At 39.4% G+C, this 19,785-nt stretch overlaps 1 long non-coding RNA gene across 2 annotated transcripts in view; it reads left to right on the forward strand.

Annotated features, from left to right (window-relative positions):
• Nucleotides 1-18,070, forward strand: part of LOC116071146 — a 33,013-nt gene extending 14,943 nt beyond the window's left edge. The window contains exons 4-6 of one of the 2 annotated variants that reach the window (XR_004110735.1): nt 223-381; nt 2,239-2,389; nt 17,667-18,070. This is a non-coding gene — a long non-coding RNA (uncharacterized LOC116071146). Of the gene's footprint in view, nt 1-222; nt 382-2,238; nt 2,503-17,666 lie in introns of those variants that run through there. The other variant, XR_004110732.1, reaches the window with a different exon arrangement.
• Nucleotides 18,071-19,785: the final 1,715 nt, after the last annotated feature.

A 19,785-nucleotide genomic window follows, 5' to 3' on the forward strand; every position in this document is an offset into this window, starting at 1 on the left:
TTTTCTTCCCTTAATTTTATCTATAATGCTTCCCATTCCATCTTGTCATTGCCCATAAACATGTTCACTTCAGCCAAAGCTCCTCCATTTTAAGTCTGGGAAGTTTGTATTTCACTCTCTATCATGAAGAATTTTAGCCACATTTAAAAGGGCAAGGCATTTTGGATATGCATTTTATAAATTCTGTGTGGCAATGTTCCCTTTCTTATACCACCGTTACAGAGTGACTTTTCATCAGCCACGATCAGAGTGGCTTTCTCCTCGAGAGCCCTGAGCGTCAGGACTTCCGGCGAAGGCGTCGAGCCCTGAGTGCAAGGACTTCCGGCGAAGGCAGAAGCCTTCCATGTCTGCTCTATCCTCTGTGGATACCACTATGTACAGGTGGGTTCTGTTTCTTAGCAGTTTCATTTGTTTCATTTTAATAAGAGTGTAGGTAGCTACAGGCAGTTAGTAACTACTATGTTAGACAGCACCGACCTAGACACTCCTCTCGGCTTAATGGGAAATGAGAGTGGGCTACAGGGCAGGATTTCTCAATAGAACCATGTAATGAGAGCAAAGCAAGGAAAGGTCTCCACTGGAATAAAAGAAGAACAAATCTGGAAAGGTCTAAAAATTCCGCCAAGCTGCCTGGCCCAGTTTTTCTTTTTCTACCAGATGGCAAATGAGTTGCTAACAAATTGTTTAAGGGGAGCTGGAGATCTGTGGACTATGTTTTTATTCGTTTTACTGGGCAATGTTTCTTGTTACCATTTTAAGTTAGTTTACAGAGCAATGTGTTTCATGATGACATCTTCAGACTATGTTGGCCTCCTGCTGCCCTCTCCTGACCCCCATTCCCCTCAGGCTGGTCCCTTTCACCCCACTAATAGACACTAATAGATTCTGTAGATTCCCTTCTGCGTTTATGTTACATGTATTCCCAGCCATCCTCAGTTCTCTTTCTCCTTTCTCCTGATCTCCTTTCTTGTTTTATCTTTCTCTCCCCCCTCCTCCCTCACACACACACACACACACACACACACACACACACACACACAGAGAGAGAGAGAGAGAGAGAGAGAGAGAGAGAGAGAGAGAGAGAGAGAGACACACAGAGAGAGACACATAACAAGCCAGCCAGCCAGCCAGCCAGCCAGCCATGAATTTAAATCCTGACTCTACATATAAGGTACTTGTCTAGGTCTAGTTTATTTTGAATAACATAATAAATTCCAGTTCCATCCATTTTCCTGAAAATGCCATTTCATTTTTCCCTTATGTCTGAATAAAACTCCATTGTGTATTTTTTTTATCCAATTATCTGTTGATGGATATCTAGACCAGCTCCGTTTCTTGCTAACATGGGTAGAGCAACAATACACATGGATGTGCAGGTACCTCTGTGGTACGTTGACTTAGAGTTCTCTGAGTTTATATGCAGGAATGGTATAGCTGAGCCATACTAAAAATAGTATTTTATCTCATTTTCCCCTGTATTGTTTGTTCTCTCTTCTGAATAGCAGTGAGCTCATCCATACTTGCTGTTTAGTTAAAAAACAACCCAGCAAGCTCGGTATGTGCCTTTTGCTCCTGTTGTCGAGCAGGAAATAGAAGACTACAGCAGGCCCCTTCCTGTTTAGAATATGAGGCCCAGGTCCTGAAGGCAGTCAGAGACACCATGTTGGCTGTGGCATTTGATGTATTGCCAGTTCAAAATTATGCCCAGAATGCATTTTATTTTAAGGATCTGAGATGGATAGAGAATTTATGCTTTATCCAAGAGAAAACCCAGAATTGGGAGGCTGCTTCATATTCGATGCACGTCTAAGATGCATACCCAATAAGAAGCATGTGGCTTCTCTCACAGGTTGTTGAGTATGGTCTTCTCACAGAAGGGAGAGGTGTGTGGTAACCAAGACTAGGGGATGCCCCTAGAGCATAGGTGAGGTCAAGCTTAAGAGGAGATTCTGAGGTTAACAAAAGGGACCCAAGCTGAAGCTGCAGAGGCAGTTTCTGGAGGGGACTGAAGAACACCTACTGCTTTTATCGCTGTTGGTGAGGAAGCTTTTGTGTCTGGTATAAGCAGGGCAGGGAAGCCTGTGAGAAGGGCATTACGTAAACTAAGGTCTATCTGTGGAAGCAGCAGGAGAGTGAGAGAAAGGACAGAGAAAGAACACAAGGATAAGAAAGTCAGGAGGGATAAAATGTGACTGCGGATGATGCTTAATGACCTTTATGCTTCATCTATTATGAAAGGCCCTGAGACACTCAGAGGGGGACAAAAAAGGAAGAGCAACAGTTCCTGGTGGTACCCGAACAAGACGTGAGAGAATACCGACAATGGACGACTTTCTCTGACACTTGTAGTGCAGGCTAGATAAGCAGCTGCCTAAAAGAGATTACAGCGGTGAGAGTCCCCACTGCAATGTGTCCTGAGACCTAGCTCTGTAGTCCTACAGCGTGTACAAAAAAGCCTTTTGTAAGTTCCAGATAATAAAGGATAAATGTGTCTGTGAGGAACACTGGAGCGTCAGAGCAATGAAAGCTCGGATATGTTTGTTTCTAAGAAATCTTCTAATTCTTATTTCTAGCTCCCCACTGAGCAGATGTGTACTATCTCCAAGCTTTTCCCTTGGTCTAACCCTATAAGAAAGACATGACCGGGACAGCCCTTGTTCCAAGGGGGTTCTCAGACTAGGAGAGGAACCCTCTATATGTATAGTTTTGCTTCCATGATGCACATGTGTTATGCATGTGCGATCGGATGACGGTAAGAGCCATTTATCCTTTCTGGAAAATAGGATGGACAACGAGAGAGGAACTGCTAAGGGAGTCTTCACAGGAATCGTGGGATTTCAGACTTTAAAAGTGAAGTGGATTTATTCCAGGCAAAGAACTTTTTGAATGGACCTCTATTCTGAAAGTGAATAAGGCAAAGGTTGGATGCTTCGATAATAGCTACTTGGTATTATGCTTCCATGGCTGTAGAGATTTTTCTCACTTGGTACAACTAATACGGAGGAGGAGCCACCTGGAACGTGGGACATTTATGCCCCTTCTATCTGCCCTCTGTACAAGATGAACAGGAGAAAGCGTCTGACATTCAGACCATTGGAGTACTGCCTGAACATTGAGTTTTCCCCAGTCTTCATGACAGTCAAAAGTACCTCACAAATGTTCACCATGCATGGTGGGAGGGTGGTATCACTGCCCAAGGGATCTACTGACACAGGACAGCCTCTCCCTTTTCATGAGCACTCTCTGAGCTTCAGGGAGGGAGGAAGAGTGCTTTTCTAAAAGTCATAGAGTGGGTTGGATTCAGATGTGGGACATCAACTCCAAATCAGAGTGGTTTCTGTTCTTTTTTTTTTTTAAATACTTTTCTTAAAACTTTACATTAATTAATTAATTAATTGTGCACATGCATGCGAGTGACATAGCAAGCATGTGGAGTACAGATTACATGTGTGGGAGTCAGTAGCTTCCTTCTACCACGTGGATCCAATGCGTGAACTTAGGTCATTGAGCTCATCTTCAGACGTCCATACCCTGTGAGTCATCTTGATAGCCCTGTTTCTTCCCTTTCTTAACTCACTGACACTTTGGGACTGGAAGGAATGGATTTATTTTAAGTTGCTAAGAAACTTCCTATAGTTTTAAAATTGTCCATTGTTTCTACCAAGAACCTCAGAGAAAATGTTATTTGGAGGATAATTAGGTTTATATAATGTCATATGCCACATCTTTTCTCTTTGGCACTGGGGATTGAGCAAAGAGCAAGTTGACAAGATCTCATAAGATATTTATTGGCCCTGTTCTTATTTCTCACAATTACTTGGAACTTGGATGTTTCATAGTGTAAAATATGTGCAACAACAGTTCTTTATCATTTTACGCATGTATTTATGTATTATCCAACTCATAGATGCCCGTACTAAAAAGGTGAGGGGTGGAGACGAAGCTCAGTGTTAGATTGTTGGCTTACTATGTTCAATCTTCTGCATCACAAATGCAGAACTACAATGGAAGAAAAAATCCCACAAATCAAAAGTAAACCCCCCAAAGATGAAGAATAATATAGAATCCTTTTCTGGAAAAGTGAGGGCCTCTTGCCTCATTAATAACCCCAATTTTACTCTACACTGAATTTTAAAGAGCATGTTTCTATGGAGGGAGCCACTACTTTTGAAAAGTAACAACAATGGTTCTAAAGTACTCCTTTTGTTTGTGTACTTTAAACAGCTACAGACTGTATCAGGACAGAAAATAGAGGCACATCTTGACCGTTCCCCGATTGACCACACCCAGCATCTCTTCATATTGCACTGGCTGCTTTTGAAATTCCAAACAGCAGAGATGCGTCCTGAAATGTCTGTCTCCTCTTTTGCATTGTATAGGATGGAAGATTAATGTAATGCTTTCTGTGGCTCTCCTCCTCCCCTTTGCCCTTCTCTCCTCGCACAGCTTATATTTTCAGAATACCTGTGGAGCTTGCATTCTATTCTTATCAGAGCAAAATTATGCGCTTTGTCTACAGATGGACTCTAAACACTGAAGCTTGGGAGTGTTTATGTGATTATGATTTTGTGAATATTGTCCACCGCAGAGCCAAACGGTATAATTATCTTTTTCTTCTCTTTGTTTTGCTGTTCCTTACAGTTCCCAATCATTTCTCTCTTTCTCTTTTATATTTCCCGCAGTAAGAATATGATCAAATCAAAGGAATTAGTTTCTTCTGCCATCCCCACCCCCACCCCCCACCTATCAATACCTTATTTTGGACTCAGCTGCTCTTTCTTCCTAGCCTGGGCTGATTGTTACTTAGGCTGGCCTAAGAGATGTCATTTTGAGTCTTCTTTTCATTACTCTCCATGCCGTGGTTCCAGTTTCTTTGATCTCATATCTTTCTCTTTTTGGTTCACCTCTTAGCTTTTCTGGAACACGTCTTAAAGTAATTTTCCATGGAAGGGTAGGAAGGTTCTTACATAGCTGACAATGCCTTTGTTCTGCCCTCTCACAATGATATCAAAATGGCTGTCAAATTCTAAGTTGAAAATACCCGCCCCCTCCGCCCCCGTGTGTGTATGTGTTGTCTATGTATGTGTTGTGTGTGTGTATGTGTGTGGTGTATGATTATGTGTGTTATGTGTTTATTGTATGTGTATATGTGCCTTATCTTTTTCTTCTTTGTTTTGCTGTTTCTTAAGAGTTTCCAATCCTTTTTCGTCCCCCTCTCTCTTCTATTTCCTGTCTTTGTAGCAATAAGAATATAGTCAAATCTAAGGAATTAGTTTCTTTTACTACCTCCCTGTGTTGTATGTGTATTATATGTGTTGTGTGTATATGTGTGGGTTTTGTGTGTGTGTGGGTTGCTGTGTGTGTGTGTGGTGTGGTGTGTGTGTGTGTGTGTGTGTGCATATGTGGTGTGGTATATGTGCTCCTCCTATGTATGTGCAGAGGATGCAGGAAGACACTGGATGTCCTGTTCTATCACAATGTGCTTAATCTTTTGGGACAGGGTCTCTCACTGAGCCTGGACCTAATCTGGTGGCCGGCAGGCTCCAGCCACCCTGCCATCCCTACTGCATTACAGTCCTGGCACTCAGAGGTTATGCCCAGCCTTTGACATAGGTATTGTGGATTTGAACCCAGATCTTCGTGTGTGTCCAACAAATACTTTTACCCACTGAGCTATTACCCAGTCCCCCAAACTCTTTTCCCCTTGCTTATTACTGTGAGGAACATTCTCCATTAAAATTTATATTCCTTCCCCAAATTTGATAGCAACATGTGTCTCATAATTTAGTGATTTTTTTTTTCTGACAAAGAAAATTTTAGGATTTTCTCTATATTTTATTTTTTTAATATTTATTTTTATTTATATGTGTCTACACCATGTGCAAGTAGGTATCTTCAGAGGCTAGATGAGGGTGTCAGATTCCCTGGAGCTGGGGTTATAGGGTGTTATAAGCTGCCTGATGTAGGTGCTGGGAACTGAATTAGGTACCCTGAAGTGTGTCAAGTGCTCTTAACTGCTGAGCCATCTCTCCAGCCCTTTGATACTCTGAAATTTCAGGATCTTGAGAGTAGATGTGATTATCTTGGTTGTCTTGGGTACTGGAGTAGACAATCTTAGTTTGGAAACTGGTTGTCAAATTTGGGGCATTCTCATTTCTTTTCTTACTAGCTGGCCTCAGCTGTCTCTTTCTGGAATTTATGTTACTTGGATATTGGAATTTCTTGCTTCAATTTCCAGAGAGATTTTTTTTCTCATTTTATATTTTTAATTCTTTGTTCATAATGTTTAATTTGTCTATCAGATATTTTTGCTTCCAAGTGCCTTATATTTTCTTATTTCACTGATTTAAAAATAATATTTTGTTCCCTATTAATGAGAGCTTGTATGTGGAGTTATAACCTGTGAAGTTTTAGATCCTCCCTAGACATTTTCCATGGCATTGTTCTACGTATGTAACTCCAGCTTGGCACTCAGGATTCTTCTACCGTAGCCTCTCCGGTGGTGGGATGGCAAGCCTGTGCCATCCATCACACCTGGCATAGAGTTTTATTTCTAAATATTCTCCTGTCCCCCGAGTAGCCCACACCACCTCCAGAGTTAATTTTCTCCTACCTTATCTCTGTATTTTCCTTCTAAGTTGCATTCACCTCAAGTACAAGTGCATAATGGACTTTGGTCATCCATCATATTTAAGATTAAGGAGAAAAAAATCCAATGTGCGTATGTTTTTTGGATGAGTGTGTGGCGAGGCTGCCTTCAGGTTAGACATTCTTTAATTACTCAATTTAAAGGGCTCCCTAAACCTTTAAGAGCGTCCAAACATCACCATCTCCATTTGTTTGCTTTATTTTGGTAATTTTCCTTAGAAAATACCCTTTGTTTAAGCGTTTGTTTTGGCATGGAAGTAAAACACTTAGTATCCAGCCAGTGTGATTAAAGGCTTTGGGGAGGACTGTGGAATTGGCGCTGTTAATAACCTTCAGGGGCCACAGCTACTGTCTGCAGCCCTGGGTCTTGGAGGCAGGATGGAGATTTCTAGGCTCTCCTGGGGAGCCTTTCTCCCTGCTAGCCTGCAGCCCTCCTCGCATCACCATATATCCTAGACTGCAGCTTCCCCTGCCCAGCTTCACAGTGTTTTATCCACTTTTCCTCTTGCAGAAATGTTCAGAGATATTTCACTTGCTAATAGCTATTCTCCTATTCTTTTCATTGCAGTGAGTTTATATCATTTTTACTTTTTTAACGTCTTGTTAATGTTGCCTTGGGAGAGAGAACAGATAAACATTTTTGCACATTTTGCAGTTTTGAGTTAGAGAAGCCTCCATTTCTTTCCAGTAGATATTTTAAATTTTTTGAATTAAGTTTCTTTTGTAGATGATATCTGTCTGTCTGTCTGTCTGCCTGCCTGCCTGCCTGCCTGCCTGCCTGCCTGCCTGCCTGTCTGTCTGTCTGTCTGTCTGTCTCCTACGAAGTTTATGAGGTCCAAGAGGGTTGACAGTAACATTTAAGTCTTTCTCTCTCCCTGTTCTCTAGGTAATCAGTTTCTTATGCATCCTTCCAGACATACTCTGTGCAAACATAGTAATTAAAAAAAAAATTCAAGCAGAGGCTACAAACACTACATTTGTACCTTCCTTTCACACTCACCATCATCACAGACTCTCTACTGATTTTTAGAGATTAATTTTACATCTGCATAAAGTTTCATGAATGAGTACTTAAAAAAAGCATTTTACCCTCCAAGGGGAGTTGGAATGGTATTTGGTGGATACGATCATATTTCACTGTATACATATATGAGTGTCTTAGTGTTTCTATGGCTACAGTAAAATATCATGACCAAACCAACTTGGGAAGGGAAGGGTTTATTTTGCTTATACTTCCATATATCACTGTTCATCACTGAAGGAAGTCAGGACAGGAACCCAAACAGGGCAGGAACCTGGAGGCAGGAGCTGATGCAGAGGCCATGGATGAGTGCTACTTAGTGGCTTGCTTCACATAGTTTACTCAGCCTACTTTTTATAGAACCTAGGACCACCAGTCCAGGAGCGGCACCACCCACAATGGCTTGAGCTCTCCTACACCAATCATTAATCAAGAAAATGCCCCACAGGCTCACCAACAGCCTGATCTTATGGAGGCCTATTCTCAGTTGAGGCTCCCTCCTCTCTGATGACTCTAGCTTCTGTCAAGTTAACATAAAATTAGCCAGGACAAGGAAGATTCTAAAAAAAAAAAAAAAAAAAAAAAGTTGAAGAGTTTTTCTTTATTGGTGATCTTTTAATTTCCCTGCTAATGATTAACTTTTGTAAAAATATGACAGCTTCCATTTTTTTCACAGTATTTCACACATGTATCATTATATCCGTTAGATGAATTCCTAGAAATGAAATTGCAGTTAGTCACCAGCTTTCTTGAGGAGTGTTACTTTGCTTGTGGCTGGGACAGAATAGCTGACAAGAAAAGAAAACTCATGCATAGTTCAATAGATATAGTCTCTCACTTCAAGGAAGGCAAGGGGTGGGTGGCTCTGGCCTTGGCAGCCAGGAAACCAAATCTAATTAGAGTTTCAGGACTCATGTCCCAGCCACCATTCCAGACCCCATCTCCAGAAGGTTCCAGACTCTCAATACAGTGCCACAAAGGTGGGGGACCAAGAGTTCAAACAAACCCTGGGGGCATTTCGCATGTAAATCATCTCAGGGTATCGATCCTCTTTCCAATAGTGTCAGAGACCATCTGTGTCTCCATTCCTTTCTTAGCATATGCTTAAGAGCCTTTCTGAAGCCCATCCCACTATTTTAGCTTAGTTTTATATACAGATTTCTCAAGAGGTCCAAAGGTTGTAAAGAATAGAATTAAGGCAAAAAGACACTGGGAAAGTCTCTCTCTCTCTCTCTCTCTCTCTCTCTCTCTCTCTCTCTCTCTCTCTCTCTCTGTGTGTGTGTGTGTGTGTCAGGGGGATAGTCAGGATAGTGATTGATTACAGGAAACAGATACCATCTCCAGGGCTCAGGAACAAGCAAAGATGTTGAAATGATTAGTTTAGAAGCTGTATGAAGAGCCTCCGAACACTGTGAAGTTGGAGGAGGGTCCCTGTAGGGCTGAGACCAAAGCCCCAGCAGGGTGCACTGATTGGCTAGAGATGTGGAACCAGCAGGCTGTATGATCAAGTTCTGGAAGCCTTGCAAACTGGACTCAGGGGCTGCAGTAAGCAAACAGGGAGTGGGCAGGTGAAAACTGGACTGCTGAGTTGCTGGCAGGGACAGAAAACAGACAGGAGGAGGGAATTTATTCTTTCCAGCCTTCTACTCTGCACCTCCTGTGGGCAGAACAAAGGTTGGTGGGATCCCAGCAACTGGTATTCCTGAGTTTATTTGGAAAAGTAGGGCTGGCATCAAGACATAGTAACTAAAAGACTATAAGGCATCTCAATGAATTGCTTTTTGATAATGTAATAGATGAAAGCCACAGCCTGTTATATGTTTTAAAATCTATTTATTTCTATGTATGTATGTATGTATGTATGTATGTATGTATCTATCATCTATCTATCTATCTATCTATCTATCTATCTATCTATCTATCTATCACTTTATCTATCATCTTTTTGTTATGGGATCTTCTTTTGTTGTCTTGGCTGCCCCTGAACTTATGGGCTCAAGGGAACCCTACAAGCTCACTTTTCTTAGCTTGCTTTCTTATAGCATTGCTTAGCATTGTTTGTTTAGAACTGAAATGGAATACCTCTTAATCTCTGGGAGTTTGAGGACTCTCTCTGAGCTGTTTCCGGTATCCTCTGTCCCACTCACTTTCCTTTGTGCTACTGACTTTATCACCATTAAAGGAATTAGTTACCTAAATCTATATAGTAACCTGGCATGCACAAACCTTCCCCCACCTCCAGTTTATAATTTATTTTCTGAGTTATGGTGAAATTGCCACATTTAGTTTTTATTTTTAACAGAGTTGAATATATCAGTGACTTCAGGCTTTTCCTCTACATGTAAATTTTTTTTTCCAATTTTGAGATCTTAGAAATTTTTAGTTGTTATTTTTAGTTGCTGTTATTGGTCTGATTTTAAGATTTAGAAATTTGAACAAGTTGGATCTTTCCCCCTGTTGTATTCATCTAAATCTGTTTTTTTCCCCTTGCCTTATTATTCACTTATCCCAATACTTTCATTGAACATTCCCACCCATGATTTTAAAATTAATTTTTATTATAACTTGTGTTTTTAGGTCTATGCTGGAGCTTCTTGTTTCATTTACACGTCTGTTCCTGTCTTAGCACCACACTGTTTTAATTGCTCTAGCTAGAACGTATTAGCAGTCCTCCTTAGATCCCACTTTTAGAGGCTTGAGCTGTTTGCTTTTAAGGTGTTCTAACGATATAGGTTAACTTCAGGAGAGATGGCATTGTTATCACATCGAGTCACGTCTTTGCTTTTAGTGACTCTGAAGGAAACGCCATCCGATTGCCAGTATGGAGGCTGCCTCTGTTTTGCATGTAATTTAAAAATATAAATGTAGTTTGAAAAGAAAAGCTGACGATGGACATTACTACAGTAAAGCTGCTAGTATCTAGTTGTCTACTGGAGGAGTTGTTTTCACACTTACATTACAAAGAGAATAAAATTGATGACAAATCCTGTCTCACCAAAGTAATGAAAAATGTTCATCCATGTATATGTAAATTAATTTTCTAAAAAGCCTCATTTATCTTATTAAGAAGCATATTTCCTGCCCTAACATGCTTTTGTACTTAAAATTATTTATCAAAGCTATATACAAATTAAAAATATAAATGATCACTTAATCCAGAATAGTTTTTGTTTTTTTTTGTTTTTTTGTTTGTTTGTTTTTTTTTTTTTTTTTTTTACTTCTTAGATTCTTTTAGCAACTGGAGTTTCTGTAAAAATGCATTTTAATTTATTTGTTTATTTATTGTTGTTTCAAGGCATTATAAATGGTGATCAAAAGCATACTTTGAAACATTAAAATTTACATTATGATAGAATTCTGTTGGGGGAATGGAGTGGAAATGTGAGTTTAAGAGAGAAAGAAATGATATAACTTTTGACCTTGGAGAGCTTGCTTATACATTTTCAAGTGTATGAGATACATGAAATCTAAATATTCGTTGGCATATATCTAATGAGTGACGTAATATATTTTTTAAGATGTCAAAATTTATTGCATGCCAAAGACTGTATAATTAGTTAAGCTGTGAATGAGACATCTTAATAGACTAGTTAAAAACGGACGGGAAAGGCACATACATACATTTTCTCAGTTTCTTCAGAATCTGGAAACAAATAGAAACAAAGCCAAGAAGGAAACAACTTATGGCCACTGCTTAAATTCCATTGCATGTCATGATTACTTTTAACTTTTGAAGCCTTGAGACTAACGTGACTAACCAGCGGATGTGTAGGGAAGGCAAGTCTACCCAGATGAATGCCATTTTGGAGTCTGTGGACACATACTGTTGGGTGTGGGCATTCTGTTGCTCCCTCTTTGATCTGATCTGTATAATGGCTCTCTCTACATTGACATGAAAAAAAAAAAAACCAACCCTCTTTTCCTCTACCTCCATAAGAGTTCCTCGGAACGTAGCCTTTGTTCTACATACTGGGCTCCAGCTTCTTTAAGCACAGGGATGAAGAACATTTTCCTATTCTGCTTAGATGAAGCCCACACTTTGCTGCTTGCGAAGGCGATCCATTTCCTAGGATCGCCGGGTGACTGCTCATTTCCTATGGGACATTGTGTCCCCCTGTTCAGGGAGCAGAGATCTTCTCACAGCCTTTCTGAGGGCAGAAGAAGACGGTAGATGGACTTAAGTGCCTCCTGCATCATTTGTACTGTTTTGCCTTAAACAGCATCATATATGGGGCGACAACATATCAGAGCCTCGTCTCTCTCTCTCTCCAGTGATGAAATATTAGGCCTGCACATCTTTTATAGCTGTCTCTCCAGTCTCCTCATTTGGTGAGCGAAGCCTTGAATAATAACACAGCGACCTTCCAGGTATCAGCAAGAAAGTTTCATACAGAGAAGATGAATTTACCTATTAGAATCCAATCTGCAGAGATAAAGGTATGTTAAATGGCACATGCAATTTGTATCATTTAACAGAACGCAACCTGCTCAGCTGAAACCTTTTATATTTCAATCCTTTTCCAAGTTCAATTGACTAGCTTAAAAGACATCAGAAAATTAAAAGGACCTTCAAGTGATTTTTTTTGCCCTAGCATAAATGGTGGCCTTTCTGAAACCTCAACTGCGTCTGGAAACTCTTTGAAGGGATTATGGTCTCCTGGAAGTCCCCACTTTTCTTATCTTCAATTCACCAAGGTAGAGAACACAGGAGTTTGCTTCCCTAGAGTTTCTCTTCAGGCTTGTTGCAGAGTTTTAGCCAGCAATATAGACGTCTTGTTCTAATCTGCAAGAAGAAGGATGAGAAAGAGATGTGGAGCCAGGCTAGGTGAGGGGCCTCCACCATCTCTTAGCTCTGAGGTTGCTTGTTTGCTGTGGTGCTGCTGTATTTGAAGATGGGGGGTTCCCAGCCTGAAAATCTGGCCATAGTTCAGCCTGGCCTAGAACTCACTATTCTCCCACCTCAGCTCCTGATTTCAGGGATTATAAACACACCCCAAGAGTAAGTCTTCTTTAGACATTTAGTTCTTAGGGTTGTGTGAAATGCTGCAGGAATAAATCCTCATTGTAAATAACTCAGACTTCAAGAGCGGTGAATGTGGCAAGGTTCAGCTCTTGAGAACATTTGTTGCTCTTGCAGAGGAGCTGGGTTTTGTTCCCAACAACCCTGTGGTCATTCACAACCATTTATAACTCCAGGTCCAGGAGATCTGATGTCCTCTTCTGATCTCTGTGGATACCAGTATGCATGGGTGCAGGTATAAACATATAGCATGTATGTATGTCTATAGTCACCCATAAATAAAATGAATGAATCCAACAAAAAAATAATAAAAGAGAGTTATGGATATAGCTAAGTGGTAGAGTTGCTTGCCTGCCATACACAGATCCTGCATTTGAACCAAAGACAGATAGACAGGCAGGGAGAAAGGCAGATGCGTCACACACACACACACACACACACACACACACACACACACACACACACACACAGAGAGAGAGAGAGAGAGAGAGACAGAGAGAGAGAGAGAGGGAGAGACTAATTTAGACTTCATAGATGAAGATAAAAATCAAGCAAAATAAAAAAAAAACAACTCTTTATTCCTCTTCATCTTGTTAAACATAAAACCAGGAATTTCTTAGCAACTTAACTAACCATTTTGAGGACCTCTCATAAATATTGATATCTTATTAAAATTATGCACTGTAACAAAATGATAGTTCATTTAGAATTTGCTTTATAAATAGTTTTCTTCCCTTCCAGTGGTTTTCTAGCATCCAGTTCTTCAGGGTTTCTGCTGTCTCTTCTCCTGGCTTTTGCTATACAACATGCAAAATTTTTCTTGCCTGTAAGCATGGCTGTGGGACAGTTTCTTGGTTGCCAGTTGATATGTGAGATCACATCCCACTTTGGGAGGTAACCATCCTTGGGCAGGTGGTCCTGAATTGTACAAAGAAGCAAGCCATGAGGAGAAAGCCAGGGAGAAGTGCTCCTTCATGGTCTTGCCTTCAGTTCCTCTGCTGCTTTCTCTTGATGATGGAGTATAAGCTATAAGCCCAATGAACCCTTTCCTCTCACGTTGCTCTTGGCCCGTGTTTTATCACAGCAACTAAAGGCAAACTGAGACACTGATCAGACATGTGGTTGTTTTCTTGTTACTTCTAATTTTCAGTTGATTGTGTTGGGTTTTCTAGATAAGTGATCTTATTGTCTCCAAGCACAGTAGTTGTAAATCTTCTGTCCCAATATTTATGCTTTTAAAAATAGCACTGTTGCCTACTGTTAAGACTTCTGCCTGATTCGAATGGTGGGTGTGACATGAGGCATCTGTTTTGTTTCCTGTCTTGTAATGCTCTCAGTATTTCAACATTTTAGCTGTGTTTGTTACATTGAGATATTTTCTCTATTTTAAACCCGCTACTTTAAAAATGGATTCAAATGTTGCTGTCCTCTATTTCTGTGTCTACTTCGTGTTTTTCATTTTACTACGTTAATGAGGATAGAGCATCTCGATTGTGGTCTTCTATGGCATTGCTACATTTCTGGGTTGGGTGCTGTCTGCTTACTATGGGCATCTACCTCCTTCATCACAAACACTAATTACTTTGATTTATTACTACTGATAGGACTTTTATGTAAGTAAGAATGGTGAACAGTTTCCTTATGCTTTCCTGGTCTAGAACTTGTGACTGTCACATTAGCTATGTGAAAGTAGCTGCTTGGCTTTTTTTTTTTTTTTTTTTTTTTTGTCTCTATTCTATATTTTGAAACAGTTGGTATATGCTGGGAACATGCTGTTACCTAGTGAGCTGTCATGAGCTACCTGAGAGGAGTATGCCTGAAGAAGGAGTGATTCTTTCCAAACAATTTATCCTGTGGCTTAGGTGTGTCAACATTTGTGCCTATTTTCCCCAAATTTCACTAATTCTTCTCTTAGCAAACGTCCAGTTCATTTAGGTTTTATCTTGATGCTATAGAACTTACATAAAGTATTCTCTTTGTAATTTTGTCTTCATAACTTTTGTTCTTGCTTATTATACTTTCCGTCACTAATAAAACATACCAGCTATTTTTATTAATCTTTCAGAGTAACTGGCTTTGCCTTTCAATGTCTATTAATATTTATTGTTTATATTTTGAGAATATTTGCTTTTATTTTTATTGCATTTATTTCAAAATTATATTTAGTTATTTGAATTACAAGTACATTGTATTTTAAATTCTCTCTCTCTCTCTCTCTGTTTGTATGTGTGATTGGTTTGTGTTTCTGTGAGCATATGCATGTGTGTTCAGTTGTGTGTATTTGGAGCCAGAGGTCGATGCTGGATGTCTTCTTTAATGATTCTTCACCTTATTTTTTTGAGGCATGGTCTCTCACTGAATCTAGAGCTTATCAATTTGGCTAGGATGGGTGACTGCTGGGTCTAGGGATCTGCTTATCTCTGCCTCCCCAGTGCTGGGATTACAGCTGAGGGCTACAGGGCCCAACTTCTCATGTGCTGCTGGGAATCCAAACTCAGGTCTTCTGCTTATATGGCGAATATTTTGTAGACTGAGCTATTTCTCTAGCTCCTTATTTTATTTTTAAAATGTGTGTTTGTGTGCACATGTGTGTGTGTGTGTGTGCACGTGTGTGTGAGTGAGTGTGTGTGTGAGTGTGTGTATGTGTGTGTGTGAATGTGTGTGTGGAGCTATGCATGTGCTGGTGCTACGTGTGTGTGTGTGTGTGTGTGTGTGTATGTGTGTGTGTGTGTGTGTGAATGTGTGTTTGTGTGAGCTATGCATGTGCTGGTACTACTTGAGGTCAGAAGAGCATATCAGATTCCTTAAAACTGGAGTTATAGTTGGCTGGGAGATTCCTGATGTGTGTGCTGGGAACTTGGGTTCTCTGAAAGAGCAGTAAGCCCTGTTAACGATGAAGCCATCTCTCCAACTCCTACCCCATATTTTGCATTTTAATAATTTTACATGCTATATTTATATATTTATATTCATATGTCTCTTAACTCATCTTAAGTTAAATAATCACTTTCATTTTCAATTTTGCCTTAAATTTATTTTTAATTGATAAATAAAGTTGAATTTATTTATAGCCTATAGTGAATATGTGTTTTGGATGGTTAAATCTAGTCAATTAACATATGAGCTACATTATATATTTAAGTTTAGTTAGAACACTTTATTTTATTAGCAATAGTCAAGTGAAAAGATATAAAGCTACAGTGATGGCATAGGGATAAGTTCAACAATAACGACTATAGTTAATAACAATATATTATGGGGCTAGAGAGATAGCTCAGTGGTTAAGAGCACTGGCTGCTCTTCCAAAGGTCTTGAGTTCAATTCCCAGGAACCACCTGGTGGCTCACAACAGAATCTAATGCCCTCTGGTTGCTTGTAGGTGTGCATAAAGATAGAGCACTTATATACAACAAATAAGTAAGTAAATCTTTTAAACACAGTAAAAAAAAAAAACCCATCAATATACTGTATACTTGAAAGCTAGTAGGATTTTAATTTTCAGTGGGTTAGGGGAAGGGTGTTGCTTGCTAGCTTTTATTCCTAGTTTATTCCTAGTTTTGTAGTTATTAACTATGCCACTTCTGACATCTGCTTTCTGGCCTCGGTTGAACTTGGCTTTATAGACAATGTATAGTCAAATTTATGTGCTTCCAATGAAAAGTCAAATATTTGCAGTGTATATACAATGTATGAAAGTGCATATGTCCCATGCATGTGATTAACATTGTTTTGACTCTTCTATGTCTTATTGTTTTTAAAATGAATATCTTAAAACATTTAATCTTTTAGTTTTATTTTGTGAGAAAGGTCTTACTATATATTCACAGACAGCCCTTAACTTGCAGAAGTCCATCTCCCTCTGCCTCCCCAATGCTAGGATTAAAGGAGTATACCACCAAACCCGGCTTGTAGAGAATTTTCACGTCATGCTAGGTTTAAATATTTAGTAATTTTCTGTTGTGGTTTCTTCTTGTTGTTAAGCCAGGATGTTTGTTATATACCTTGTCACTGATGATTATTACTCAAACCATTAACATTCTCAGAACAAAGAAGTTCATTTGCTCATCCATATTGTCTTCACTGTTAATATAAGGTATCCTATTTCTTGAAATGTGTTTGGCATTGGACTCCATGTTTTTCCCCTATGTCAACACTGTTCTATTTTATTCATCTGGCATTTATTTTTCCTTGTTTGTTATTATTTCCTTGGTTGTACCATTTTTAGTATTTCTTGTAAACACTGTTGATAGTTTCATTTAATTAACACAATCAGAACATTGCCAATTCCTAATAGATATATTTACTTAACCACATTTAATGTGATGATTAGTAGATTTGGAGCTGTTCCTAGGTCTTCTATTCAGAAATCCATATAATTTCCTTCTCTTCCCTCATTTTTTTGATTGACACTTTTGCAAATGCCTTTTAATAACTTAGAAGTTAAATATCTTAGTCTATTCATCAGATGACTACCCATATATTAACATATATTTTAACAAATACTCATTTAAAAAGGCCTGCACTAATTAAGCAAATTAGCTAGTGTTTTCCATTCCTTATGAACTCCATACACTATGACTATACTGATGTTTTGCTCTTGTGTGCTATATTAATATTTAATACTACTTAAGTCAAAAACATTTAGTTTAAAATAAATTTTAGATAATACTTTCTTCATTGTAATAGAGGTGGGCAGTTAAGGCCCCTTTCCCTAAGGAGCAACTATGCAGCTGAATGAAAATTATCAAAAACATTAGCTGTAGCTCTGAAAATTTAGTAAAAAAAAAAAAAGCATACCTCAAAGACAGAGCCCATGCTTGGTACTGGAAACCTAGCTAACCACATAGGGGGTCATGAAGTCATGAATCTTGGAGGAGAACCAACAACCCCCACTTTATTTAAGCAGTACAATCCCCAACTACACTTTCAATAATTGTCTTTATACCCCTGATGAGTGTAATTCTTACCCTTCAACAGAGAAGCTTGGCTTTGCAACAAATGGAGGCCACTACAAGAAACGACAACCAATCAGATTTCAGAGTTGTGGAGCCCAGTCCTTATGGATACATTGTGTGAAACATGCCCAAGCCTGAGGCTCAGGCAATATTGTGGAAGAGGGGGCAGAAAGATTGAAAGCGCCAGAAGATGAGGGAGTCTTCTGTGAGATCCTGTCTCCTAGGAATGTCAGAAGCTATGCCCAGGAGGTCACCACCATGATTGGCCAAAGAGAAACTGAATAAGTGTGATACAGACTGACATGATCAAAGTGGATGGGGGAAAGCCCATGAGAAGTCAACCCTACACAAAGAGGTACAGCCAGGGAGTGCTTAGTATAGAAGACTGTCCTTTGCCTGGGTCATGTGGACATGGTGTGGGCAATACACCAACCGAACCTTTGTTGCAGAAGCTACAAGATTCTCATTTGATTAAGTACACTGTCCTTTTAGGTGGTGATCTCAGTGGCGAGCAAACAGGGAGGGCCGATATCTCTTCATCAGGGAGCAGCACATCATTGGTCATCCCTGAGAACATGTATGAGTAGCATTATGTAGACTGAGCACATTATGTTTAGGTATATATATATATAGATATACACACATATATATACATACACACACACACACATATATATGTATATGTATATATGTATGTATGTAAATGTATGTATATATATGTGTATGTATATATGTATACATATATGAATGCATTAACAGTTAAAGAAAAAAGAGGCCATAAATTTGAAAGAGAGTGAAAAGGAAAAGGAAGGTGTCTTGGTTTGGGTTTCTATTGCTCTAAAGAGACATCATGACCAAAAAAACTCTTTTTTCCCTTTCTTGATGCCTCCAGAGAATCTATATATTTATGTATCTATGTATCTATCATCTATTCCTTCTGACCACAGTTTCCCCTCCCTCCTATCCTCCTAGTTCCCTTCCCCTGCCCCCATCCACTCCTTCTCCATTTTTCTTGAGAAAAGGATAGGCCCCTGATGGATATCAATCATTTATAGCATCTCAAGTAACAATAAGACTAGGCACCTCTTTTCCTATCAACAAAACCCAGTAGGAGAACAGGGTCCCAAGAGCAGGCACCAGAGTCAGAGACAGCCCCTACTCCCACTGTTAGGAGTTCCACAAGAAGACTGACCTATACAACTGTAACATATGTGCAAAGGGCCTGGGCCAGTCTCATGCAAGCTCCCTGGTCTTCACATTAGTCTCTGTGAGCCTCCATGAGCCCAGGTTAGTTGATTTTGTGAGTTTTCTTGCAATGTCCTTGAACCCTCTGGTATGTTGTGCATTCATATTCATTGAATTCTAAAGAGTCTTTATTACTATTTTTTTTCTTTATTTTTTCCTTGGTCAGTAGAGACTTGTTCAGTTTCCTTAAGTTTGTAGGCTCTCTGTTGTTTCTGTTGTTGTTGAAGTCCAGCTTTCATGGACGGTGGTATTATAAGATACAAGTGTTACTTCAATTTTCTTATATCTGTTGAGGCTTGCTTTGTGCCTGAGTATGTGGTCATTGTTGGAGAAGACACTGTGAGGTTACTGAGAAGAAGGAATATCCTTGTGTTTGGGTAAAACATTCTCTAGTTATCTGTTAGTTCCATTGGTGTCATAACATTGGTTAGCTCCATTACTTCTCTGTTTAGTTTCTGTCCGGATGACCTGTCCATTGGTGTGAGTGACATATTAAAGTCTTCCAGTAATAATGTGTGGGACTTGATGTGTGATTTTGGCTTTAGTAATGTTTTTACAAATCTGCATGCCTTTGTGTTTGGGGAATAGATGTTCAGAATTGAGATGCTATTTGATACATTTTTTTCCTCTGATAAGTATGAAATGTCCTTCTCCAAGTCTTTTGATTAATTATGGTTGGAAGTCTAATATTTTAGATATTAGAATAGCTATACCAGCTTGCTTCTTAGGACCATTTGCTTAGAAAATCATTTTTCATCTTTTACTGTGAGGTAATGCCTGTCTTCCATGTTGATGTGCGCCTCTTATATGCATCATAAAAATGGATCCTGTTTTAGCATTCATTTTGTTATCCTATTTCTTTTTATTGGGGGAATTGAGTCCATTGATGTTGAGAG

The sequence above is a fragment of the Mastomys coucha genome, unplaced genomic scaffold, assembly GCF_008632895.1.
Source record: "Mastomys coucha isolate ucsf_1 unplaced genomic scaffold, UCSF_Mcou_1 pScaffold1, whole genome shotgun sequence".
Taxonomy (NCBI): Eukaryota; Metazoa; Chordata; class Mammalia; order Rodentia; family Muridae; genus Mastomys; species Mastomys coucha.